Source organism: Biomphalaria glabrata, chromosome 11, assembly GCF_947242115.1.
Source record: "Biomphalaria glabrata chromosome 11, xgBioGlab47.1, whole genome shotgun sequence".
In the NCBI taxonomy this organism is placed as follows: Eukaryota; Metazoa; Mollusca; class Gastropoda; family Planorbidae; genus Biomphalaria; species Biomphalaria glabrata.
The window spans coordinates 34325700-34353432 of record NC_074721.1 but is presented as its reverse complement, the minus strand read 5'-3'; the positions used below and the strand labels follow the sequence as shown (position 1 = coordinate 34353432).

The 27733-nt window shown below is 37.7% G+C and overlaps 1 protein-coding gene across 4 annotated transcripts in view; it reads right to left on the bottom strand.

Moving 5' to 3' along the window:
• The window catches only part of LOC106052007 (probable G-protein coupled receptor 139), a 216343-nt gene that overhangs the window by 96237 nt on the left and 92373 nt on the right, over positions 1-27733 (bottom strand). The gene's annotated exons all lie outside the window — the stretch shown is intronic.

The window sequence follows — 27733 nt, the reverse complement described above, 5'->3', positions numbered from 1 at the left end:
CAACCCACATTACATCAATTCAGTGTTCACTTAAAGTTTAACTTTAACTTTAATGTGAAACGATTATTTGCACTGCACTACTAATGATAAAAGCAGTGATTCTCAAGCGTTAATTCACGACCCGTTTTAAAATAGGAAATGTACATTCATAGCACCCAAAAAAACCCACAAGGTTTTATCAACCCTATAAATACATTAGAACTTGAGACTGAAAGGTTGTGTTATTGTAGTGAGTTAGATTTTGTTGAAAAGTATTACTAAAGTCTACTACATTTATTTGATTTTATATTAACTTGATTTTGTCTATATTACAAATAGAATATTATTTAGCTTTGTTCATATAAGGAAGTAGTTTAAGTTATTTAAAGCTTATAAGCAAAGATATATTAGTTACGATATATTGCGCTTACAACAAATTAGTTGTCTATCAGTAGTTAAGGGGCTACAAGTCAACCACCGGTAACAAATAGCCCCCATCTTTTAACTAGCACGCCGCACCCCGATAATGAGGCGCGAACCACAGTTTGAGAATCGCCGAGCTAATGTAACTTCCCGTAGAGCTCTTAGCAAAACAAACACTGTAATGGCACTCTTCACGTGCATTCAGGCCGGAGTCTAGACAAGCTCAGCTTATGCAGTAACGTCTGCATTTCAATCGGACCCAGGCTTAAATCATGATCAGAGGAAAGGAATCACATGAAAGGGGAAGGCGGGGTGGGGTAAGTAATTTGGTATTAGAGAGGAAACTGGGGGGTAGTCTACGTCACTACTAGCCAATCAGAACTCTGACCGATAAACCCCCCTGAGGACATTAGATCATATTCACTCGATGTCAATCTTCCATATTGATGAACGCCCTTATGTTATCAAATCCCTGCGCCCCTTTCTCTCCCCCCCCTTCCCGTGTGTGCTAGTATTAGCAGGTATCTGTGGCCCGAGTGTCAATATTTCATGCTCTCGTCACTCATATGTTTTCTACTGATAGCACTCGGGGACGCTCTCGGGCAATAAATGGTCACATTTTTACTGCGTCAATGACAGGTAGAATCGATCAGGCTGGACTGTGCCCGCGGGCCATGGGTCAAAGTCTCTCTAGTTTGCGTCAGATATTAAAAAAAAAATGTGTTTGTGGCTGCTCTTGCATCTGGTGCATGATGCAGACGTTGCCCAATTAAAACCGGCACCATTAATCAGGAGATCTAATTAGCAGTATTTGTTATTGATTGGTTTAGGAGAGTTAGCCAAAATTTTGTGGGTTAGAAGTATAATCAGAATACTTTCTGAAAAACAATCTTGATGATTGCCTTGTAAATCGATGCATCCAGTTTCCTGTCTTGCTTGTACGTGCATATAACCAACAATCTCACGTTCACCTAATTATATTACAAGAAGCAATTTGTGCATCGGTGACACTAAGCGTTATATAGGTCATGGCATAATTTACCATCTGCTAAAAGCACGTGTTTCCGCCAAAAAAAAAACAAACAACTGTCGATGAGATCGATAATTTGTAGGAGGACATCGATTCTGATTCTTTGAAAAGTTGGCAAGGAGATTGGGATGAAATATGCCCTTCACCTTAACTTAACCTTTAACCTGTTGGAACGTCGGGGCACCACACACACACACACATTTTCGTCCCCATTCCACTCTGCCTTTTGCCACGGATAGAAGCATTTTCAATGATTCCGTGCATTGTTTTATGCTGTACACCGCACTAAATGACTCCTTGTAGAGGTTCTGGATTAATGTTTTTATTTATGTTGTAGTGTTTCATTGCTGTACTTTTCATCTCCGCTCTGGTCTGTTACGGTAGGCGTGTCGTTCGTAACCCGGGCGATGGCAGAACCGGTATGAATTTATTTTACAGTCATGATCTCATTTGGTGTGACGAGGGCTAGAGACTTGCATGGCGGCGCCCATCCCTCTCCATGCTTGACCAGTGCGTACAAACCATATTATAACTACTATTAATTTAGTAATAATTTACTATTGCATATATGCAAACATAAGTTAATGCAGTGAAGCCCAACCCAATTCCACCTTTGAAGGGGGGGGGGTCACTTTAACTTCCGATACTCAGGTCGCTAGCCATATGACAGACAAGATATTAAAAAAAAGGAAATAGGAAATGCACCATTTTTATTAGAAGCTGGTGTATCTAGTTCTTACATTATTTAAGGAGTGTTTGAAGTGGATCAGAAATAAACGTCCAGAGAATGCTGACCATGTCCTCGTAAATTCCTCTCTTTACCAAGAGACCCGTACAAAACACCCCAATAGAAAGAAAACTCTATGGAGAGCTCCCTGTTCTGGAAACCACTGCGCAGTTCATCTCATGTATTGGTCTAGTCATCTGAACGCTCCAACATAACAATGAGAACGGAGAAGAAGAAAAGAAGAGGCTGTGTTCTTTACACTGATATACTCTACAGTAAGTGATGATACAGAACAGAAGGGGGAGGAGGGGGGTTGCTCCAAACAGACTAAGAAGTTACTATAGATACAAAGTAAGTTGACATCGCGATAGGTTTTATGAATGAACGTGCGCCTGACCTATATGAATCCATTCATGCATTACACATAAAAGCAGGTAGATCTTTTGGAAGAGGGGATCTCTTTTTTTCAATCCTCACTCAAGTGGAGTTGCATTGTGATAATGAGATGACATTGTATTCGCCATTTTTTTTTTAAATCTCTTAATATATTCAGACCAAAGGTAAAAACAAGAAAAGTAAATTGATTCCAGGCCAAGAAAGATGGGATAGAGATGGGGATAGAGATGGGATAGAGATGAGATAGAGATGGGATAGAGATGGGATAGAGATGGGGATAGAGATGGGGATAGAGATGGGATAGAGATGGGGATAGAGATGGGATAGAGATGAGATAGAGATGGGATAGAGATGGGGATAGAGATGGGATAGAGATGGGATAGAGATGAGATAGAGATGGGATAGAGATGGGGATAGAGATGGGATAGAGATGGGGATAGAGATGAGATAGAGATGGGGATAGAGATGGGGATAGAGATGGGATAGAGATGAGATAGAGATGGGATAGAGATGGGGATAGAGATGGGATAGAGATGGGGATAGAGATGGGATAGAGATGAGATAGAGATGGGATAGAGATGGGATAGAGATGGGATAGAGATGGGATAGAGATGGGGATAGAGATGGGGATAGAGATGGGATAGAGATGGGGATAGAGATGGGATAGAGATGGGGATAGAGATGGGATAGAGATGGGATAGAGATGGGGATAGAGATGGGGATAGAGATGGGATAGAGATGGGGATAGAGATGGGGATAGAGATGGGATAGAGATGGGGATAGAGATGGGATAGAGATGGGGATAGAGATGGGATAGAGATGGGGATAGAGATGGGATAGAGATGGGGATAGAGATGGGGATAAAGATGGGATAGAGATGGGGATATAGATGGGGATAGAGATGGGGATAGAGATGGGGATAGAGATGGGGATAGAGATGGGATAGAGATGGGGATAGAGATGGGATAGAGATGGGGATAGAGATGGGATAGAGATGGGGATAGAGATGGGATAGAGATGGGATAGAGATGGGGATAGAGATGGGATAGAGATGGGGATAGAGATGGGATAGAGATGGGATAGAGATGGGATAGAGATGGGATAGAGATGGGATAGAGATGGGGATAGAGATGGGATAGAGATGGGGATAGAGATGGGATAGAGAAGAATCTAAATTTTCGTATACTATAAATAGGGGCGAAAGTAATAACGTTCTTTTGTTAACCAAGCTTCGTTTCAACACTACGTAGATTTGTCAGTTAAACTGATGTCTAATCTGTCTTTATTGATAAAGTATTGTGTATGATTTTTTTTTAAAAATACTATTCAACATATGTAAACCGATTCAATTTTTCAAAGTGGCTCTGTCTTGACGAATTGTTACTTACCAGGCATAAAGTTAGATTACAACGGCAATATGACACCACGATGACCTGCTAACTACTGTCAAATAATGCACATTTTATTACCATACCACTAAGTCATCACTATAGACCTTCCTTCAGGGAACAGTACCAGGACAAAGAAGAACAGGCAGACAGAGAAAGCGATGTCATTGAAAGATTTTATCAAAGGCAAAAGACAGAGATGAATGGAGAAAAACGGTTAACAGATCTTGTGTGGTGCCCCAACGGTTCTACAGACTAAGCGACGTACGAAGATCTAGTATAACTGAATACCATTAAGTCCAAAGTGCCACGAGCAACATTTTAATTTTTTTCTCTTAAGAATTCTATACACTGAGAAGCACTTTTGGCGAAAAGGACTCGGAAAGAGACCAGGGAACATAAAAAAATAATAACCGAAAGAGAGGGGTTCAACTGATCTAAGGAAATGGCGCCCCCAGGGTGAAGAGCTAATGCAGTGATCCTCACTCTGTAAAATACAGCAAGTTTGCCACAGGAAGTGCTTTGAGTGACCGCCGAGTCTCTTGATTGGTAACTAGCCGTGACGTCTGCAGATTCTTTTTTTGCAGAAGTGCCCAAAGGAAACTACGAATGAAAGTACACTTTAGAGAAAGAGGGAAATGACGTTAGTAAAGAAAAAGTACAAAATCTAAAGTTTAGAAAGCTAATGGATTGCTAAAGATAACATCCCCTGATCACCATGTCACCACACAAAAAACCACGTGATTACCATAGGCTTGGTGAAAAGACACACCCACAGACAAAGCAGAACAAGACACAGAAACGACAAAATGTCTTGTTATGTTAAATGAGGTTGACACAATAACTCAGTAATATCTGAGACTGGTCTCATGTTCTCATGCTAAAGTACATTTTGGTCTCTTTCGATAAGCCGTCTTATTCGAATGAAACCAATCCAATCATTGCGCTTAGCTGTAGAAGTGTTTGGGTATTCCCCCCCCCCCCCCATGTTATGGAGTGTGCGTGTGTGTGTGTTTCTATGTTGACGGCGAGAAGAACCTAGCGATTGGTTGGTGGCTATCCAGTGCGAATGATGCACTGTCGTCAGCTGTCTTGGGTACGCCTGACGAGTGCACTATGCCAGAGAGTAAAGACATCTTATTGTTGTGAGTTGATTAAAATATAAGTTTAATTCATTGTATCACAAGTAAAAATGTTTCGATATTGTGATACAATTATATTTAGTTTCGTTCACTAAGTCGTTACTCCAAGTTATTCCAAGTTTTATAAGTCAAATTATTATAGGCCTACAGCGGTCTAGCTGTCTACCAGCAGTTTGGTGCTACAAGTCAACGGCCGTCAACAACAACACCCCCTGTGTACATATTCTCACAAGAATAAATTTAAAAAAATGTAAATTCACGATGTGTAAACATTCTTTATTTAAAGGGAGGGAGGGAGGGAGGGAGGCAAGTGAACGGAAACATTTCAAAAGAGGTGAGGGAGAGAGAAAGAAGAAAGAAAGGAGAGAGAGAGATGAATAGGAGAGAGAAGGGAGAGAAAAAAAAAGGAACTTCTTTAAACACAAAATTCTTTGCCTACTCATTTGCCTACTCATTTGCCTACTCATTTGCCTACTCATTTGTCTTCTATATGTCTGTTCATCCTCATCATAAAACTCTATTTGAGTGAGGACTTGAGAGGCTCAAATCCTCTCTTGCTAAAGCCCTGGACAGAAACCCTGCTGTAATGCGTAGTGCATGCATGTCACCATACAGGTCGAGAATTTTTGGTTTCCCAGACCTGTCGAGACTGAGATCAGTCTGGGGCAGTCAAACTGAATTTGAGGCACGGTTTCCTATTCTTTCCCGCAGCGGGGGCACCGTGAGTCAAACTTTGACCATAGGAGCGAAAAATATGAGTCAACAGGACAGTGGCCTGTCCTGCACTGTGCTATAATAGCTTGCTCGGGACTGGACAGCCTCCACCACGGGACAGTGCGGTCAGGGCGCCTCATGCGCTCCCAGACTCCATGGGCTTTTTGGGCTTTGTCCCAGCACTCAAACCACTTTTCCATTTCTATATTTTGAATTATAGCCAGTCTAAATGTCTGTTATTTGTCTACTATTCGACACTATGTACTCAGCCTTTATCTGAAAACGAGACAGACTTTGAACTGGAAGTCGAAAATTTGAATAATGAATAGAAAATAGAAAAGGTATTTTTCCTCGAATCTATTTCGAGTTTTCTAATTTTCAATTAATTATTATTTTTGTCCCTCTACCTTGATCCTATCTTTTTATTTATCTCTGATTTGTTTCGTTTCAAAGTCATGTTTTGTTGTGGTCTAGCTAACACAGTTTCCCGCCATTTGTTGACACTGGCCAGTGCCGTGCTGCGAACTACTTCACTTAATCCTTCCAATCAACTGGTCTGGATCTATGGGAGCCCGACCAAGTGGTTGACCGATTTTATTGGGGACTAATGAATAGTGGAGATGGTTGGATACAGTCTAGTCATCACGTGATCAATCAGGTCCTAATTGGGTTTTAGACTTTTGAAACGTTGAGTCTGTACTGAGGATTTCAAAATATCTATCTATCTATCTATCTATCTATCTTTCTATCTATCTATCTATCTATCTATCTATCTATCTATCTATCTATCTATCTATCTATCTATCTATCTATCTATCTATCTATCTATTTATTTATCTATCTATCTATCTATCTATCTATCTATCTATCTATCTATCTATCTATCTATCTATCTATCTATCTATCTATCTATCTATCTATCTATCTTCTATCTATCTCTCCTTCTATCTATTTGTGTATCTCTATCTATCTATTATCTATCTATCTATCTATCTGTCTGTCAGTCTATCTATTTCTCTTTCTATCTATCTATCTATTTTACTATCTCTATTTGTCTATCTATCTATCTATCTATCTATCTATCTATCTATCTATCTATCTATCTATCTATCTATCTATCTATCTATCTATCTATCTATCTATCTATCTATCCATCTCCATCTATCCATCTATCTATCTATCTATCTATCTATCTATCTATCTATCTATCTATCTATCTATCTATCTATCTATCTATCTATCTAACTATCTACCTATCTACCTATCTATCTATCTATCTATCTAGGGCAGACTTTGTCTTACTTTCTGTCTGTTATTTTGTATACCTTCCATTTAATGTTCAATCTGTCTGTCACCCAGTTATTAAGTTTGTCTATGCTTTTTTATTAGTTCTGATCCTTTTTGTATTTTTTTTCTCAATTTGCTTAGCAAAAAAACAAAGAACTGTATTTCTTCTTACCCCAATACACAAACATAAGTTGTAACCTCACTGTGCGTGTCTGTTAAGTGTGATCATCCTTCACGATGTGACAGTGAACAAACGAGACAACTCACAAACAAATCGCATAGTGTGAACAGGACTACGAATGAAACATGCACTGCAAGAGAGACAATCCAGTGACAGTGTTCAATAAACAAAGCGATTGAGTAACAACATATCGATATCAATCTTGTCTATCCACATACACACTTTTAACCCTAACCTCAGTGCTTCTCAAACTTTGGAAAGTAGCGCACCCTTCAGAAAAAAAAAAAAAAAGAAGATTCGTTCACGACCCTCTTAGCCAGATAGGTGTTCTGGGGGAGCGCTGTGTACTATGGATATATATCAGTGGAGTCCGCAAAGATTTTAAGAATGTAATGAAAAAGAAGAGAAACTTTGTTCCAGTTTTTATAAGCAAATATATTCACAATATATGTTCCCGTAGTATATCTACGACTCTCATCAAAGCTATTCCATTAAATCTTTTTTCTTATATATATTTAAATAGGTTCACAATGCTTTGCATACTAGAATAAAAATCATTCTGTAGATCAGCGTTTCCCAAACTTTTAACCTATTTGTACCCCTTCTAGAATGTACATAACGCCGTGTACCCTTTGACCCCGCCCAACACTAATGGATTATTTTAATAACAATCAATTTTTTCGTTTGTGGGCCTACATACACAAAATAATAATAAACGAAAAAAAAATGAAAGTTAAATTATAAATGATATTGATAAAGATGATATTGATAAAGATGATATTGATAAAGATGATATTGATAAAGATGATATTGATAAAGATGATATTGATTAAGATGATATTGCGTTAAATGACAAATCATCATAATTTCATTTCCTAGTTGCTAATTTTAATCTTGTCGACTAAATGTGTTAAAAATGCTAAAAAAGCATTTATCAACCGAACATAAGAAATGGGTATTTAAATAAAATCAGCAAAGTTAATCAAACGCGTACACCCCCCCCCTCCTATAAACTCTTCCCGTACTCCTGGGGGGTACACGTACCCCACTTTGGGAAACACATGCTGTAGATGGTATTGGACAGGCAGTAGTATCCCACCCAAGCCAGCTTAGAAGTCTGGGAAGCGCTGTCCTGGGCAAAGATTTTTTCTTAGTTTCGGAAATTCATTCTCCTGACATCAACAACTGCACTTTTTCTCGACAGTCGTGAGAAACTCGGCCTTCTGGCATGACAAAAGCAGCGAGAAGAATTGCGTTAGAGGAGACGTCACTTGCGTATATATATATACTTTTGTGTCTATACTCTATATCTATAGATCTGTATATACATATATATATTTAATGGTATATACACAAGAGAGAAAAAAACAACTTAGGAAATTACAATTACAAACCAAAACATGAATTTTTAAATGTTTTTTTTTTGTTTCTATATTTTTTTTTATGTCCGGCGGTTCTACATGTAACATGTCCATATCATGTTCCTTTAACCGACTATTGCTATTCGATCTTACATGATCTATTTTTGATGAGGCAGTTTCCCGAGGACTATTTTTTGTTGCGGAGCAGCGTTTAGTTTGTTGTGACTGCAACTCAATACATTGACATCAAGACGTCGGACGATATAGATAGGTGGGCGTGACGTTGGAGAGAGCGGAGGCTTTTCTGAAATAACGGTTTATCCATAGCACTATTTCTGGTCTATTCCTTCCATTTTATTTTGTTATTTGGTATTTGAGATCTGGGTTTTTTTTTTGTCTCTTCCCCATGGACTTTAGAGCAGAAGTGACGGGAAGTTGATAATAGTAGCGTCCTTGAAACAGAAGTGCTCCTAAAGGTAATACAGTTTGTAGCTGCTTCGGTCCGTGTTTGGTCTCTTCATTGATGCAGTGCTGCCTCAGTCGCAAAACAATATAATAAAACTTTGAATCTATTTGTGGGTAAGGGTGAAGATATTTGTCACTGCACTGTCTGTACCACAAAAGAAATACAGATAAAGATTCTTGAAGTGGAAGGAGCTAGATCTAGTAGATTCATGGAGAAAAAAACAACTCTGCGATCAGAAACATCACTTTGAGCTTTTCTGCTTGTGGAACGGATCGGGCGTGTACTTATTCTTAAATGATTACGAGAAACAATTTCCTAAGGTCCAAGTGTAAAAAGTCTTACATTCCGGGCTCACATAGGTTTCCCCAGCAACATGAGGAGACTTGGAGACATGAAATCCTGGTTACGCCCATGATTTCACATTAAGAAAAACATTTTTCTATAATTATTTTCATTAATTAAATAATTCATTACATAACACAATCACATTCATGTTTGCTTACATTCAACATTGACATAAGGCTTACATGTTCTTTAACAAAAAATGTATTTAATTATAGTTTTAATTAAAACTTATGCCTAGACATTAAGGATAGGGCCTACATTTTTTTATATAAAATTTTAATTATAAAAGAGAGACAAGCTTGAATTTTTTTTTTCCTCATTAACCTTGTCACGCGAGTGCACTTCGCTGGTGCACGCTAGCTGAGTTCGAAGGCATTTACATTTTACAGTTGGCATCACATGTGTCACCTGATCACCCAGCAGCAGTGTCGCTAACTATGTTGATTTCTTTGCACTGAGAAGGACACTTCCGTTTCTATAAGTAGACTCCGCGATTCCTGCTTGACCTTTTACTAGTTGGGAGATCCTGAGCAATTAGGACATTAATATCTAATCACGTGATTGGGTAGACGATTAAAAAAAAAATAACAAGCTAAACATAGACAGAAAATGTATACGAATTCTTACAAATAGATTTCACTTTTGCATAATTCAACATTGACATCTGGCTTAATTTCTCTCTCTCTCTCTCTCTCTCTCTCTACTCTCTCTCTCTCTCTCTCTCTCTCTCTCTCTCTCTCTATATATATATATATATATATATATATATATATATATATATATATATATGTATATAAAAGTTCCCCTTTCAGACCTAGTTGTCTATAGGGCAGATGATGTAAAGTTAATCTGATTCTGTGGCCTACGGTTAACGAGGGTGTCATGTGGCCAGCACAACGACCAACCGCCTTTACTTTTTCCCCAACTAATATTAGGTACCCTTTGGAGCTGGGTGGACTCAAAGGCGCCAAAACATCAAAAATTTAAAAAAATCCAAGTATTCACCAGGATTCGAACCCTGGCCCACGGTTCGGAAGCTAAGCGTTTTACCGCTATGCCACAGCGCTCTCCATTAATCTGATTTTTTAAATAGATAAAGTCGTTTGTTGTTTTGCCGTGCCTCAGAGACCATAAACAAGTAACATCATTTGTTATCTTACATATTTTCGTTATTTATTAAATTAATAACCAGAGCACAATGCGAAATGAGAAATTAAAGTAAACATTTGAGACTAAACAGGTGATTCCCTCTGTTTAACATTAACAAGATGCAGGAAAATTAAATTTAAAGATGTATATATTAAAAAAAAACAACTTTCAAATCAGTTTTGCCTATGTGGTCAGTTAGAATAAGTTATTTTTTTCCCCAATATATATATATATATATATAATCATTAGAGCCGTTTTCGAAATACCCATCAAGTTTCCAGTTTCCACCCTGTGTAACGTTTGGACCCATGAATACTTTGCTAGATAATAGAGGTTGCGATTTTAACTATCAATGTAATTTCAATCTTTTTTTGACATTTTATGCAAAAAGAAAATAACCATAATTTCCATTAAAAAAATATATTTAAAAAAATTAATTTATTACACAATCTTTGGTCGGAAATTCATTTTCCACACTTTTAATAAAAATACGTTTTTCAAGATGGCGGATGCTTTATCTGAGATCTAGATCTATAGCCTTGTTTCTATGAATTTAGTCGCTTTCTGCTTCTAGCCACTTTGATTGCTCCTGTGTTAATTGGTCAAGGGAGTTTATCGATAGAGTTGAATTTTCAAATTGCTGTGCTATTTTTTGCGTTTTTCTTCATATTTTTTGTTTGATATAGACCAGTGGTTCCCAAACTTTTTTGTCTCGTAGACCCCTTGCCATTTTTTCTGGCTTTCGGTAGACCCCCCTACTTAACTTGTATTGAATTTTTGCAAATACATCAAAACATTTTTTAAAACTAATTTCTAACTGTAGTGAGTTAAAGGGTGAAAAACTAATTTAAAGCTATGAACAATATTATAGAGATATTTTTTTATTGATAAAATTCTAATTTAAATCAATTAAAATAACAATTTATATTTATTACTGGAATCACCAAACACACTGGAATTTTTTTTTTTTTTGCACCTCTATTATCCGTTGCTAAGGATATTATGTTTCATGTAGGAATATTTTGTTCTATGAAGTAGTCCTCAAACATTAAATAGTAATCAATCAATTAATTAATTAGGCTTATGTATCATTTTAAAAGTTTTCGCAAAGAGCAGTTTCTTATGTATTTTTTTATCTTTCACGTCTGGCTCAAATATTGGGTGCGCAGAACTGTTTTCACTAACAAGAGAAGGTGTGAAGGTACCTAGTGAGAACCTAAACCAGTAAGCTTTCGGCAGGAAGGGCTCATTAGACTTGGCTTGCAGCCCACCTAGCAGAAGGAAAACTGAATTCAAACTGTGCTGCCTTGCAGCTATACCCGAACATGGGAAAGGTTTCGTGGGTCAACCCTCTTAAAAATAAGGAGCCGGCGACCTTTAGGCAGTTTGCAGCACACAGCGCTACACCCTGTCAGAGCCTACGACGCCTCTGATCCCAAACTGTATATATGTCGTTTGGAAAGATTTACAAAAGAAGCTTTTAATTTTATAACTCATGCCACAGACGTGACCTTGAACTGTACTGTTGCTTAAAGAAATTCGTTTAATAATATCAAATAGATTTATAGATTTGTGTAAAACAGTTATTGAATACAACGGCGGGTAAAATCAATGTTTTACCTATAGTGTTTTTCGTATTTTGCTATACATGTATTTAAAGAGATTTTGTAAGACGCTCACAAACTATTATCTTCTCTATATGATGTCGAAGAGAGATTTTGTGGGTCTATTCTGATCTGATACGAACGTTTTTCATATCTTTATCTATTTTGTCAGGTTGAAGGTATTGTCTCAAATGATCCTCCAGCATGATTGATTTCATATCGGTATAAAAATGCACTTAGGCAACCGCTAGTATGACAAGGAAGGAGTAATTACCAATTTTCAATAATCAACGCTGTACAGTCTACATTCTTTTTGTTAAACATTGGTTGCATGTAGAAATTGAAATTAGATACAACAATTTTTCGTTTGAATGGCAGGATAAATATTTAAAGGATCAACTCGGGTACAAATCATATATTAGTCTATGAAAGAATTACTTTAATTTGATGTTAAAATTAAAGTCACGACTTTAATTTAAATGATATCTATTATCGTAGACCCCCGTGGACATCTCATAGACCCCCAATTTCGTAGACCCCTTTCGTAGACCCCTTTGAAGTCTTCGTAGACCCCTGGGGGTCTATATAGACCACTTTGGGAATCACTGTTATTGACAGTCACGTTCCAATTGCGTCATACTTCCTTTTTTGTTTCATTTCCTGTTCCTTTGTTATGGTTGTTCATTTATCCAAAGAAAGTCTTTTCCGACGTTCTTGATTGAAAAGAAGGACTTAGAGAGTGGTCATGTCCACCCCAAGGGTACTCTCCTGTTGAAACTATCTGGCAATAACGCCATGAAATCTTCTATTGGGAGCCTTTTAGAGGCTCTCAAGTTGTCAGCTGCTGAGGTAACAGCCTTATATAGGTTTGAAAACCAATATACATTGTTTTGGTACCAACAATCTGGGAAAGTGAGAGGCAGACTTGTTGGTAAGTCTTTTGGGAATGAGACTTCCTTCAAAGTTGAGATCTCCCCAATAGAAGAGGAAAGGCTGAAAATGATCCTACATTGGGTGTCGCCTTCAATTGTGAAAAACAGAATTGTTGAAATCATGGAAACGTTTGCAGAGCAAGGATCCAAGGTGGAGGTGACAAAAATAGGTGCTTCTGACAAGTGTCTGTCATTTATCAAAGTGAAAAAAGGATGCACCCATCCCACACTACATCCAGCTACGGTATGAAGGGGACCCAAAAATTTATAAAGTTCTAGTCACCATACCAGGTCGTAGGCAACAATGCTTACATTGTGGACTGGACCAGTATTGGTCAAATCAGTGCCCCACACGAAAGGCCGCCCCGGCGCGAACTGGGCCTCCCAAGGAGAGACCCGGCCCTCTAAGCTATGCATAGGTGGTCAAGGAAGGTAATCTCAGATAGAAGGAAATTGACCAATGGTTGCAGAAGGTTAGGGTTTCACGATGGTAGATAAGGGTAAGAAAGGAGTCTTCAAAGGTTCACCAAAGAAGACCACAAAAGTGTTGGATGTCGCGGCTACATCGAATGTGGCGGATACAGCTACTTCATCGGATGTTGCTGATGTGGCCAGCACACCAGAGGTAGCTGTTGATGCGGAGGTTGGGACCCAGAGTGGCGAATGTTTCAAACGAAACAAGCGGTTCCGCTCTAGAGAACATGTGAGGTCCGCTCCTGGGTCTCCGACAAAATCGAAAAGGTAGAGATGCTTACCTGACTCCTCGTGTGAGGATCTTTTCGCGAGCCCGCGTATTATAAGAGAAGTTGTAAGCCCTCCTAACACGAGTCTTGAAGTTAGTGCATTGGACATTCCTGAGACTCCACCCACGCTGGTTATAGACGATTGGGGGGGGGGCACCCATAACCAATCACTAAAACTGGTTACATTTACTTCTACTCTCAATCATGACAGACAATTTTATCATTAAATATACGCAGTCTTAGGAACAAGCAAAAGTACATTGTTCACCTATCCAGAAAATACAAGTCAGACTTCATATTCATTCAAGAAACAAATATCGACACGCAGTTTAAATCACGCCAATACACATCAGACACAGGGCTGAAAGAAGGCTGGTTTAGCCTAGGTACAACCATGGTGCACAGGTCATACCCCGTCTCGACACGCTTAAACCTAATAATTTCTATATAAGTCGGGTGTCGCTTTTGGAAGAAACATTAGAATACACAGACCACATAAAAAAAAAAAAAAGAAAAGAATTTAAAAGAAAGTCAGCCCACTGTAAATTTAACAATTCTCTGTTGGAAATTCCCCTTTTCGTGGAGTTAGTTTCTACTAATCTAAATTCTTACTTACAAGATATACAAGATCCACATTTCGATTTAACACAGACATGGCCACTCCTAAAAAGTTCTATCAAGCAGCAATGCCAGTTAATATCTACATTAGCTCAGGAACGTAGGAAACAAGACTATGAACATCTCAAATACACATTATTACACACGGATGATGAAATGGTTAAAACAGAAACTCTTTTAAAACTAAAAGAATTAAACAAGTATATTTATAAAGGTGCTAACATTAGGTGTAAAAATGACTTCAGCAATGAAGGTCCTAGTAAACTATTCCTATCGTTAGAACAGAATGTACAATCAAATAAAATTATAAACAACATCATAGATAGTGAGTGGAATAAAGTAGGTAATTATGAAGATATTAAGAATATATTTACAAAACACTTTACAACTATATACAGTACATACTGATGCTCAAGATAATTTTCTAAAATTTTGCAAGCAGCTGGACACGACAGATGAAGATCATTTAGAGAGTGCATTTACACTAGACGAACTCAGGACTGCCCTGGACTCGACTAAGAACAATAAATCCCCCGGTCCGGATGGCTTAACCTTTGAATTCTACAAAACCTTCTTTCCCTTGCTAGGTTCTCTCTAACTGCGACTCTATAGCGACGCCATTAAAATGGGGCAATTTCCTCCAAATTTTAACGAAGCATACATCACACTTTTACCTAAGAAATCTGAAAATAACACTTCACCTGGCGACTATAAGCCCATTTCACCTCAACACAGACTATAAAATTGTCACAAAAATGATTTTCCTAAGGATTATTAGCTCATTAACCAACTTATCGGACATGACCAGTACTGTTGTATCCCTGACAGAAACATAGACAGCATGGCGCATTTTTTCGGGATTTTATCATGTACAGTAAGGATCAGTATCTGAGATGAACTGCGCAGTGGTTTCCAGATCAGTAATCCTTTATCTGCGCAGTGGTTTCCAGATCAAGCCAGGCAGTTCTCCGTATAGTTTTTGTTGTTTAGGAAGATCTTGGGGTCAGAATCTTGTTCGGGCCTCTTGATATAGTATGCAGCTTTGAAGGACATGGTCAGCTTTCTCTGGTGATGCTCCACAAGGGCAGGTTTCGCTCGTCCCGACTTTAAGTTTCCGGAACACATGTTGTCTTATTCTATTGTGTCCGGTTCTGAGTCGAAAAATTATGCTTTGGCCATGTCGAGATAGACTATAATAGGTATGTTTTAACAAGACACTCCTATTTGTAATGTTGTTACAATTGTCCATTCTATATAGTCTACATTAGACATTGTGGCACGCATCGCATATAATGAACTTGGCACAATGTCCAGCTAATAACAAAATAATTGTGAATATTTTATGACCAATTTTCTCAAATGTACTTAACAAATGTATACATGTATACCGTTTGAACATTTTCGCACACTTACTATGTGCCCCCCCCCCAAGCAAAAAAAACAACAAAACTATTATTTAGTAATAAATCCCATAAATTTAATTGTGCTATTGTGCAGTCAATGTTGTGCAGTCAATGTTGTGCAGTCAATGTTGTGCAGTCAGTGTTGTGCAGTGCAGCAGTATACATAAGTTGAACTAGCTGAATAAATATTTTGGAATTTTCAAAACGAAAAATAACAAAAAGAAAAACAAAAAAAAAAAACAGTTAAACAAAACTCTTTAAAACGATAAAATATGGCGGCGAGATAGGGCTCAGCCCCCCCCATAAACCCTAGCTGAGATTTTCCCCACTAAACTGAACAGCCTCAAGGACGCCCTATTTAACTTCAGTGTTGCCAAACCAAAAGGAGAAAAAGAGTTGAGTTACAAACGGATGAGCTGGCTAGGGCAGAGAAGAGACAAGTTAGCAGCTCTTCCTGTCCTATGTACACTGTATATGTACAACTGCTCGTTAGATTTCCCGCCTACACGACAATCACTTAATGGACATAAATCTCTAATTAATCTTTTAATTACATTAGGTTAGTGCATTTAGGTCTTGCAACTGGCAGTCCTATCTTTCATGTTTTTTTTTGTTTTATACTCGTAGCCTATATCGTCAGAGTGGACCATATTTGCTTAGGTTTCCACACGATTTATGGTGCTGCTTGGCAGGCGAAGTAACTCTTCACCAAAGTCAGTTCCCATAAACTAAGTATCTCTTTTTTCTCTCCCCTATCTGCCCTTTTTACCAGCTTAGCAGTTTTTTTTTTCTCCGGGTCGTTTGAAGTCCGGATGACTTCATCTTGAAACCAAATCTTTCACCCAGCACCAGAGGGTGGTGTTAGATCAGAGAAGTGGCGCCCCAGGGGATTTACATCACATAATTACTTATTTTAGTAAGTCGCTGTGAACTTGTAATTTCTATTTTAAATCTCTACTTTAGGGCCAAATTATTGTAATCTTTCTCTGTTGAGGATACATGTTGGCAAATTATGGAACGATGACTCATATTATTCCTTATATAAATATTGTCTTCCAGTCCGATAAATAGAGAGTATTTCACGTCAATACGCTGCCCTAACTGTAACCTACATATTTTGCCTCATCCAACGTAGACCAAATCGTTGTCTGTCACTCGTCGATCTTCTTTTTAGCTGTCTTCGTAAAAAAAAAATGTGGCACTTGTTTAAAGTTGAGTACCCATTTTTTTCTGGGTAGACGATGTAAATGTCATTTGTTTCTGTGGCCCAAGGGGTTTTATGTGGACAGCACAATGACCAACCATCTTTACTTTTATCCAGCTAATGTAAGATATCCATTAGAGTTGGGTGGACTCAAGAGACTCATTAAAAATCTCAGTCGTTGCGGGGATTCGAACACGACACTCCCACTGACGATTAATATGTAGCCAGGAAAACGACAAAGCTCTGTTACACTGCCAGCAAATTTAGGTGCCCTTAAAAATGTTAAAATTCCTTGAAATTGAAACGGTAAACTCGGTTTAGCAGACGATTGCTTGAAATGTCCAGGTTTTTGGACGTGTGCAAAAGATCGTGTGCAAAAAAAAAACAAAAAACAGAAAAAATATATAAATATAAAAGAGTCACTAATGTTGTGAGATAAATCATTCATTCTCATAGACTTAAATATACGGATGGAGATTTTTTTAGCCCTACAAAAAATGTTTTGACAATTGTTTAGAAAGTTAGATTTTTAGAAGTTAGAAAGTTAGAAATTTAGATCAACATGAATTATTTCGATCTAGGATTTTTGAAACATTATCTCAATGGAAACAAACAGGAAATGGCTTTGTTTCATATATTTGCGTGAATATCCGAGAAATGATTTTACATTATTTCTTAACTTTGAAAACTAAAGATCATTACTTTTCTAAGACAGAAAAGATTGATTGGGGCGACTTCCCTTAGAGCCTGAAAAAAGAGTTTACGTACATAAAAAATATATATATATATAGGTCTGTGAATCGATCAGTCGCGGATAAGAATTTATTTCCCGTTTCCAGTCTAGATATAAAATATAAGTCTATCAGTATCGCCAGGCGAGGACAACTCCCAGGCTACTGGGCGATGGGCATAATCCAATACTTTCGTTTACCGTCAATCTGCAAGTGTCGGCTCAGGAAGGAACAAACCGAAGCAGTTGGAAGGATGACATCCATAATTGAAACATTCTGTCCTTGACCTTGTTCTAAATGGGCAGCGTAGTACAGAGATAAGCGACACTTTAAGAAGAAATGGCTGCACAGCACCTTCTTTCCATTTAGATCTACTGGACATTACAATACTACAATACTACTAAATGATTAGCATAGAGCTCCTCCTGCCAAACATTTACAAATATTATTGTCCACATTGAGTGTTTAAGAATGAATGTTTTAGGAACCCGGATAAGCGCGCGCCATCTGGCTGACACTTGTTATCAAACGGATTCTCCAGTAGCGAATAGTTTCATCTTCACGTGACTTCAATCAACAAGGGAAACTCGTCCAGTTCCATGCCAATATTTGCTTACAATAATTACTTAGACTTAGAATCTTAGATCCTCCCGCGCCGTTCGGCCCATTGGGCGGCAGGCTATCTCCACAAAGATCTGCCACTGGCTATGTCTGAAGCCTCCTCCCACCTGGTGTCCACTGTTCTGAGGTCCTCCATGAAAGTGTAGCGCCAAGTTATACGAGGACGTCCTTGTTTGCGCTTTACTCGTATTGGCATCCATGTCATCGCAACTTTTGGTATACGTAATTCCGACAAAATGAATCACGCATATTCATTAATTAAACGTATTTATTTCATGTTTTTTTTAATTTTGAATCTAAAGACAAGGTTTCAATACTTTTTAAACGTGAGCTGCTCTTCTTTGATTAGTTCGGTTAATTGCAATAGTCAAGTTTGCACGGCAGACAGGGCCGCCGCGAAAGTTGTGGCCGCCTGCGTGCGAAATTTAGAAATGCCGCCCCCTTTTTTTTCTAAAAAAAAAAAAGGCCTTACGACTGGACCATGTACTATTTTTGTAGATTATCCCGTTTTTTTATCCTTTCCTATTCACGTCGTTGTCGTATCCCTCATGCCCTCTAAGATGTTTTAGTTCCAATTTTAACTTTGTATTTGTTTCTATTACGAAGTCCTAGAGTCCTTCTCCAGTTGTTCCAGTAATGCACACATTACACAGTAGGTAGCGGCGGCCCTGACGGCAGATATACGTTTGCACGGATTACATAATATTGAGTCAGAGGCGTAGTGAGCAAACCGTGCGCCCTGGGTAAGGTACTTCATTGGTTCCCCCCCCCCATTTACCATGAACATATATAGGCGCCTCTCTGTGTATGGCGCCCCTCTGAGGATAGCGCCCGGAGCATCGTGCCTCCCCCTTGCCCCCCCCCCTTCACTACGCCTCTGTATTGAGGTATACTGTTATTTATTTTTAGGTGTAATATAATAATGGCAAGGTCTTCGAATCCAAACGTTAAAGATGAGTGAAGTGTTTTGTATGATTATGTAAACCCAGTTGCGTACCTCTTGGCTAGGGGCTTGGCCACCAAGCAAGGGTGGTTAAGTTCGAATCTCGACCCTATTGTTGTTGGAAGCATGAAATATAATATAATTGAGTTTTTTTTTTAATTCGACTGTGTTTGTATGTACTTATTAGTTGTACAAATAGTCTCTGTGGCTGCTGGTGTCAGTCCAGTGTAACGTTGGGTACTTCTTCGATAGTTTTATTTGACAGGAATAATTTTGATTGATTTCATAATTACATGTCATTTACTTTAATAAGCCGAAATTATGATATAGTCTGTGAGTTAAAATAAAAAAAATTCAATATTAAGATTTTATGCTTCAGTGTTCTAATAATAATAATAATAATGATAAAAATCTTTATTACCCATGAGGAAATTTGTTTTACGATTGTGCATCACAGAAACACACGCACAAAAAAAAAGCAGTACATGATTAGAGCAAACATGTGTACAATAGCATCCAAGATATATGTTCATACTTCAGTTTCTCTTGAACATTACATGTACTTGTGAGATTTACAACAGCAAGTTACAGTTTGTTAATTGCCAGAGTTTTTGTGTTTATTTGTTTTTAGTGATCGGTTGCTTATATCTTCTTTATGATTGTCAAATGTTAAAATCATGAAGAGTGTTTTTTTTTTTCCAATACTTCTATTCAAGTCACAGGGCGGACGTTGCTCTCAAAAACGGCCCTAACGAATTTCCTAGAAATTTAACAGTTGCTGCATATCTTTGAGAAAAGAATTACTAGCTCGTTGGCCACATGGAGACAACTCTAGTTTGACCGTTATTACTTTTCAAAGAATAAAATAAATAAATGTAAATTTGGCTAGAGACTAAATCTAGGTCTAGATGCAACATTGGTTTTGAAAGGACTATCACGTTAACAGTTGCTGCATATCTTTGAGAAAAGAATTACTAGCTCGTTGGACACACGGGGAAAACTCTAGTTTGACCGTTATAATTTTTCAAAGAATAAAATAAATAAATGTAAATTTGGCTAGAGACTAAATCTAGGTCTAGATGCAACATTGGTTTTGCAAGGACTATCACGTTAACAGTTGCTGCATATCTTTGAGAAAAGAATTACTAGCTCGTTGGACACACGGGGAAAACTCTAGTTTGACCGTTATAATTTTTCAAAGAATAAAATAAATAAATGTAAATTTGGCTAGAAACTACATCTAGGTCTAGATGCAACATCGGTTTTGAAAGGACTATCACGTTATTGAAAGGACTCAAGACGTAGTCAACCAAAGTGTACCGAATTTATGCAATCACCGAGTAAATAGTTCCTTCAATTTTATTGAAAGAATATATAAGCTCTACGAATATTTTTTTACGTAACTCTAATATCTAGATTCTAGATCTAGCAGTAGATCTAGGTCAATGTTAGATCTTAAAGTTCTAAATCAGAAGTCTAGGTGTAGATTCTAGTGTTAGATCTAAATGTCCTTATAATTATAATATCAATAAATAATGGCTAAACAATGCATTGCCCGTTGGCCGATTTGATAGCGACGCACATTCTAGAGGCTGACAGTGTCAAAACCATGGGTTTGATACCTGATGTAAACTAAATATTTTTGTAATTATTCTTTTTATATTGTTTAATATTCAGTCATATAAAGGGGGTATTGTCTTTTTAAAGAATATTATTTGTTAATGTTTTTCTTGTTTATGCTTAACTCTTTCTCTCCGTAATTATTTACCACATTCTGGTGGAATCAACGATGGTATCGTCAGTTAGGAGAGAAAGAGTTGAAAATCTTACTTAAGAAATAGGTGTCCAAGTGCGGTTTGTTTTGTTGCCTATGATATAACTAGCAGCATTTAGAATTGTATAAAGTTAATTTGTTTTGTTCAGATTGCCGTTAAATATTTTAATCATCATCATCATCATCAAACTCCATTAGAGTGAGGGCTAGAGAGTCTCAAATCCTCTCTTGCAAATTATATATTTTTATATATGTATTTTAATACATATTTATATAAAAATTCCTCGAATCATTATTGCGTTTTTATTCAAATAAAGGGAATAAGATTGTTTGATAACAAACCAAATATTATCATAATAAAAAAAAAGGCGCGGAAAGTATGTAATAGATTTGATCTCATCGACATTCCATTTCATAAGATATTACTTTGAGAACTCTTGACAAGTAGAATATTTTATGACAGTCTTTTTATCAAGAATCTTCCTCGTTCGCTCTGGACAACGCCATTCCTCTTATAGCAGGGCGCCAGGCATATAAATAACTCCCCTTTTACCCTCGTTCGATCACCCCCCCCCCTTTTCAACTCGAACATGACATGAGAATCTGTGTGCTCCCTGTAGATTCGTCCTTGTTTAATCATAGCCAAGATGTAGGTAAAAATATTTACGCTAACCGAAAGGGGAAAAAAAAATTGCAATCACAACGTTCTTAAAATGGACGTTCTAGATGGATGGCTATCGATTTGTACGAGTGTGTGTGTTTTAGAGCGTGTATGTGAGTATGTGCGTGCAAGTGTGAGAGTGTATGTTTCATTGTGTATGTGTGGTTGTGGAATGTCGGGCTGAGAAATGGAGGAGACGTTTTGGGGGAAAAGGGGCAAAGAAACCGACACAAACGGAGTGAAAGAGAGAGAGAGAGAAAGAGAGAGAGAGAGGAACCTAATTCATCTTTTATATATAAAATGAGCGCTGGGGGTTCCTTGCAGATCTGAATTACTAGCAGCGCCATCATTCTACTGGGAGCTCCAGAGTACATGAACATTTATGGACGTGAAGAAAAGGAATGCTGAGAAGTTTTTGAGCAGCCGATGGAAATGTCAAGGTTAAAAAAAAAATTGGGAGAATATATCTTCAGGGAATTGGGGAAAGTGTTGGTTCAGATTTAGAAGTTGTAAATTCAGTTAGTTTGGAAAGTTGAAGGTTCAAGTCAAGACGATACAGATGTACATTTGAACGATGGGTCAATTAGTAGAGAGTCTCTCAATAAAAAAGGCATAGGCACACACAAAAACTAATCGTTTCTTTAATATATATATATATATATAAAAAGATCAGTTGGATTAGCGTAGGGGGCGCGACAGGGGCGTAGCTAGGGATTTTCCATCATTTGAGGGCTTGACCTCTTTAGGGGGGGGGCACTGCATTTCGTGTGATGTTTAAAAATTAATGGAAAAAAACAACACTCATTTGGGGACCCCCTCAGTGGCTGCCGGGGGATTTTCAAATTCTCCCCCTCCTCCCCCACGCCAGCTACGCCACTGGATTAGTGGCTCCGTTTACGATAGCTTTCTGGTCGTACTCTGGACTGTCGTTGTCTCGATGGTTCAGGGTTCATACCCTGCCCGCCGCCATCCCCCGTAATCCTGTGGGAGGATTAGACTTTGAAGTAGATTATCTTCAGGTCTGAAGGAACATACGAAACATGTCAAACATTTTTACAACGAACAAGACTACTGAAATGCAAGGGCGTTGGCAGTACAAAGAACTTCCAATCAAATCGAAGATCAAGATTTCAATTCTAAGGACGACCCGGGGGATATCCATAAGACCCTTGAATAAAGTTCTTTCAAGGTTTGAAGTGGCTAAACTTACCGATAAAACTCCAGGATTCCTCCCTGGAGACTTGACTGACCTAGTGGCTCTTCAGCCTAAATTCTTTCGGTAGGTTCCTCAGTGGTCTAGCCTCATTCTGGGTTTTGATCACACGTTGTTTTTTATTTTATTTTTTGGCGCTGTGTCGACCTCCTAATACTTCTTGCTTCTGTATGTAAATTAGCGAAGACAGCTTTTGGATGTACCTTCATAGGTCCTATTATAATAACGATACTGTCCTTGAGGATTATAATAAAGGCTTCCTTGTGGAACGGCGTACACATTTATTTATTTATTTTCGGACTAGAGCGTCGGGGGTGTTCAAATTATTTCATTATCTCTCGGACATCAACATATTTACCTTAAGACTTCGTGGATCTGAACCTTAATCTCATTGATGCTTGAGTATTTTGTAGCCACTGGGTGTGGTGGTTGAGTAATGAAGCGCTTGGCTTGATATCGGTTTCGACTTCCGGTGAAAACTGGGACTTAGATTTTTATTTTGGGACGCCCCTGAGTCCACCCAACTCTAATGGGTATGTGACATTAGTTGGAGAAAAGTTAAGGCGGTTGATCGTTGTGCTGGCCACATGACACTCTCGTTATTCATGGGCCACAGAAACAGATAACTTTTTACATCATCAGCCCTTAAGATCGCAAGGTCAGAAAGGTTTACTTGACTTTTTTTTTTTACAAAGCTTAGATCATCTCACTCTGTCTGTATGTTTGTCTGTCTGCCTGGTACAAAATTTTGTTCACGTTATTTCACCCTCTTCCCATTCTCTGAACAAATCGAAACTTTGTACTAGTATTTATTGTTTCTAACGAAATATGAATTGATTTTAGCTACAGACAACAACGTTAGAAGGATGTCCATACTGATGTTAGAAGGATGTCCATACTGATGTTAGAAGGATGTCCATACTGATGTTAGAAGGATGTCCATACTGATGTTTGAAGGATGTCCATACTGATGTTAGAAGGATGTCCACACTGATGTTAGAAGGATGTCCATACTGATGTTAGGAGGATGTCCATACTGATGTTAGAAGGATGTCCACACTGATGTTAGAAGGATGTCCACACTGATGTTAGAAGGATGTCCATACTGATGTTAGAAAGATGTCCATACTGATGTTAGAAGGATGTCCACACTGATGTTAGGAGGATGTCAACATTGATGTTAGAAGGATGTCCATACTGATGTTAGAAGGATGTCCATACTGATGTTAGAACGATGTCCACATTGATGTTAGAAGGACGTCAACATTGATGTTAGAAGGATGTCCATACCGATGTTAGAAGGATGCCCACAATGATGTAAGAAGGATGTCCTCACTGATGTTAGAAGGATGTCCACACTGATGTTAGAAGGATGTCCACATTGATGTTAGAAGGATGTCCACACTGATGTTAGAAGGAAGTCCATACTGATGTTAGAAGGATGTCCACACATATGTAAGACGGATGTCCACACTGATGTTAGAAGTATGTCCTCACTGATATTAGAAGGATGTCCACATTGATGTTAGAAGGATGTCCACATTGATGTTAGAAGGATGTCCACACTGATGTTAGAAGGATGTCCACACTGATGTTAGAAGGATGTCCACATTGATGTTAGAAGGATGTCCACACTGATTTTAGAAGGATGTCCACACTGATGTTAGAAGGATGTCCATACTGATGTTAGAAGGATGCCCACACTGATGTTAGAAGGATGTCCACAATGATGTTAGAAGGAAGCCCACAATGATGTTAGAAGGATGTCCACACATATGTAAGACGGATGTCCACACTGATGTTAGAAGTATGTCCACACTGATATTAGAAGGATGCCCACACTGATGTTAGAAGGATGTCCACAATGATGTTAGAAGGAAGCCCACAATGATGTTAGAAGGATGCCCACAATGATGCAGGATGTCCACATTGAAGCTAGAAGCATTCCCACACTGAAGTACCTAACTTATTTTTTAAGTTGTAGTTGGTTGGAATCCATGAACGCTTGCTAAGTTAGAGATTTATTTAATGTTTACATATAACGGCATCCTCAATAGGGTCAAGCTACGTCATCCTCATCATCAATCCTCACAACTAACTGACGAGACTGGCTGCATAGATTTGAGCTTCTTCCTGTTTATGACATTTTCCTAATGCATGTCTTGTGCTCACAACGAGGCTTTAAATCCCAAACTAAATCAAGAACATGAAAATAGAAAAGCACTCTTCCAGACAATTAGATAAACGAGAAGAACATTAATCCATTTGGGTTCCGCTTTAAAAACAAATACACAACACACACACACACACACACGATAATATGACGAAATTTTGTTGTAGAATGATCTCCTCGTCTGTAAACCACGATATACTATTAATGTAATTTTTTAAAGTCAAAAATTAGATTTCAAAGAAAGAATAATTAATCACCTGTGTTATTTTATTCTCACCGATTAAAGCAATTCTGCAATCTTCACTGGTCGCTCTTAACAGGAGAAATGGGGACACGTAATCGCCCAAACGTAACCGGGCACCCAGTGAACCGACACATTAGATAATGCAGTCCGCAAACAACAAACAGATTATCTCACTATTGACTCATGCAACTCTGAGGACGGGTCCACTGACTAGTACGTGCATTGATATCTAGAAACCCGAATGAATGGAAGAGGAATATTCCGTTGAAAGGGGAGAGTAATCCACACGTTTTGCCAATGCCTTTATCGAACTTTGTAATCGGCTGTTTAAAAAAAAAAAAAAAAAAAGCTCGGCTTTTAGTCTACGGTTGACTAGGGTCAATGAAGTGGTTTCTGAATTTGGGGCGGTGAAAATGAAGTTATAAAGTTACATAATGCTAGAATTAGTAAATGACTTACAATGTTCCGTATTTATGTTTCTTGTTGTGTGTCGTGAACTGATCTGTACTGGTGTGTCAAAATGTCATGGTGTCCAGATACAGACATGTTTTCCTGTGCAGCTTACTACAAGATGTAAGATTTGAAAAGACAAATAGGTGATATTCACAGTTACAGTAGTCAATCTCCCGCAAATAGAAAACGTGTCGGCCACAGCTTGTAGTAAACGACATCCCCTAAATTGTGCCGATGAGCCAAAACCCTAAAAACGCTTGTAGTCAAAGTTATTCATTAGAGCTACTAAAAAAAATTGCGAGCAGTATAAAATAGAAAAGCAAAGGAAAATTCAACGAAATAATTTAATTGGAAAACAAAGTAAAAGAAATATACAAACTTTTACAAACTCTGTCTGTCTGTCTGTCTGTCCGGAAAAAAACTTTTTACACTTTTTTTCTGCTACACCCATTCTCGGCTTATGTGTTGTACCTAACAAAACACGAATCAATCAAACAACTAACAGATTAAGTTATTAATTATTGGTTAATTATCTTTTTTTGGGGTATCGAAATGGCAAATAAATGCTACTTATTGAGAAACATGGCTGTATATATGGAATTATTTCCCTTTTTTTTTTACAATTGCACAACTATTTTCTTTCACTTTCCTTTGGCGGATTAAACTGAAATTTCAGATAATTATTTATAGTTAATGACAATCAATAATCCTAACTCTAACATTGCACATTTCTAACAGAAACCAATCTCATATTTATATATTTCCAATAAATGTGAAGTAATTTATGGAAACTACAGTGCATCAATTAGAATTAAGTAACTTTTGGATTGGATTTGTACAGCAATTTTCTTGATCACAAACGTCCACAATCCTCCATAATTATTCACTGTCAATGACAATACATGAATCAATAAATAACAAGGTTAGGGTTAGGAAACACAAACTCAAAATCGGCCCTCGAAGTGGTCCATCCAGGCAGGCAGGTAAAAAGGCAGGTTTCAATATTTTCAGAAAGAATATCAGAATGAAATTCTATCAAAGGCTAATGACAGAGAAGAATGGAGAATGAAGGTTGACCGATCTTGCGAGGTGCCCCAACGGTCGCGCAGACCAAGGGATAGGTGAAATTGAAGATGTTAGATGTGAATCTGGCCTAACTGATGTCATATAATGAATATCTAATTGATCTAATTGTTTTGTTAAGGGTCAATCTCTTATTCATAGCCTCAAGAAAACATTTCCCTTAAAAACAAAATCCTTTAGTTCAGTGTCTTTGATGCATCTAGTGTGTGCAGTTCACGCGACAACATGGAAAAACTACTCATTAATTGTTGTTCTAAAGTATGTTCCACTTATATGCATATTAATTAGATTTTTTTCTCTTTAAAAAAAAGTATTATTTTTGTGTAAATATAGTAGTTAGTATGACAGAACTTATATAACTTAGCAATACATTTGTAAAAAAAAAATATTTTTGACAAAAATCTAGAACTGTTTGCATAAATGTGTTATATATAAAATATGATATAAGATGGACTCCCTTACCAAATGGCCTCCATGTTTGTTACTGTTAATTGTGAATAGTTGTAAAAATGGTGTATTTTTATGATAAAACTGCTTGCATAGTTGATTAAAAAAAAATGTTCGCTTTCAGAAAAGAAAAAAGTAGCCCTTGTATCAGAACTTTGAAAGGTTTAAAATATCATAATGTCGGATTTTCAAAAACTTTTCTAGTTTACGAAATCTAAACGGGACGCCTTTCGGGGGCCGCTCAAAACACTATCAATCAATTAGCGATAATTAATTATATTTTTTACTTAGAAAAAGG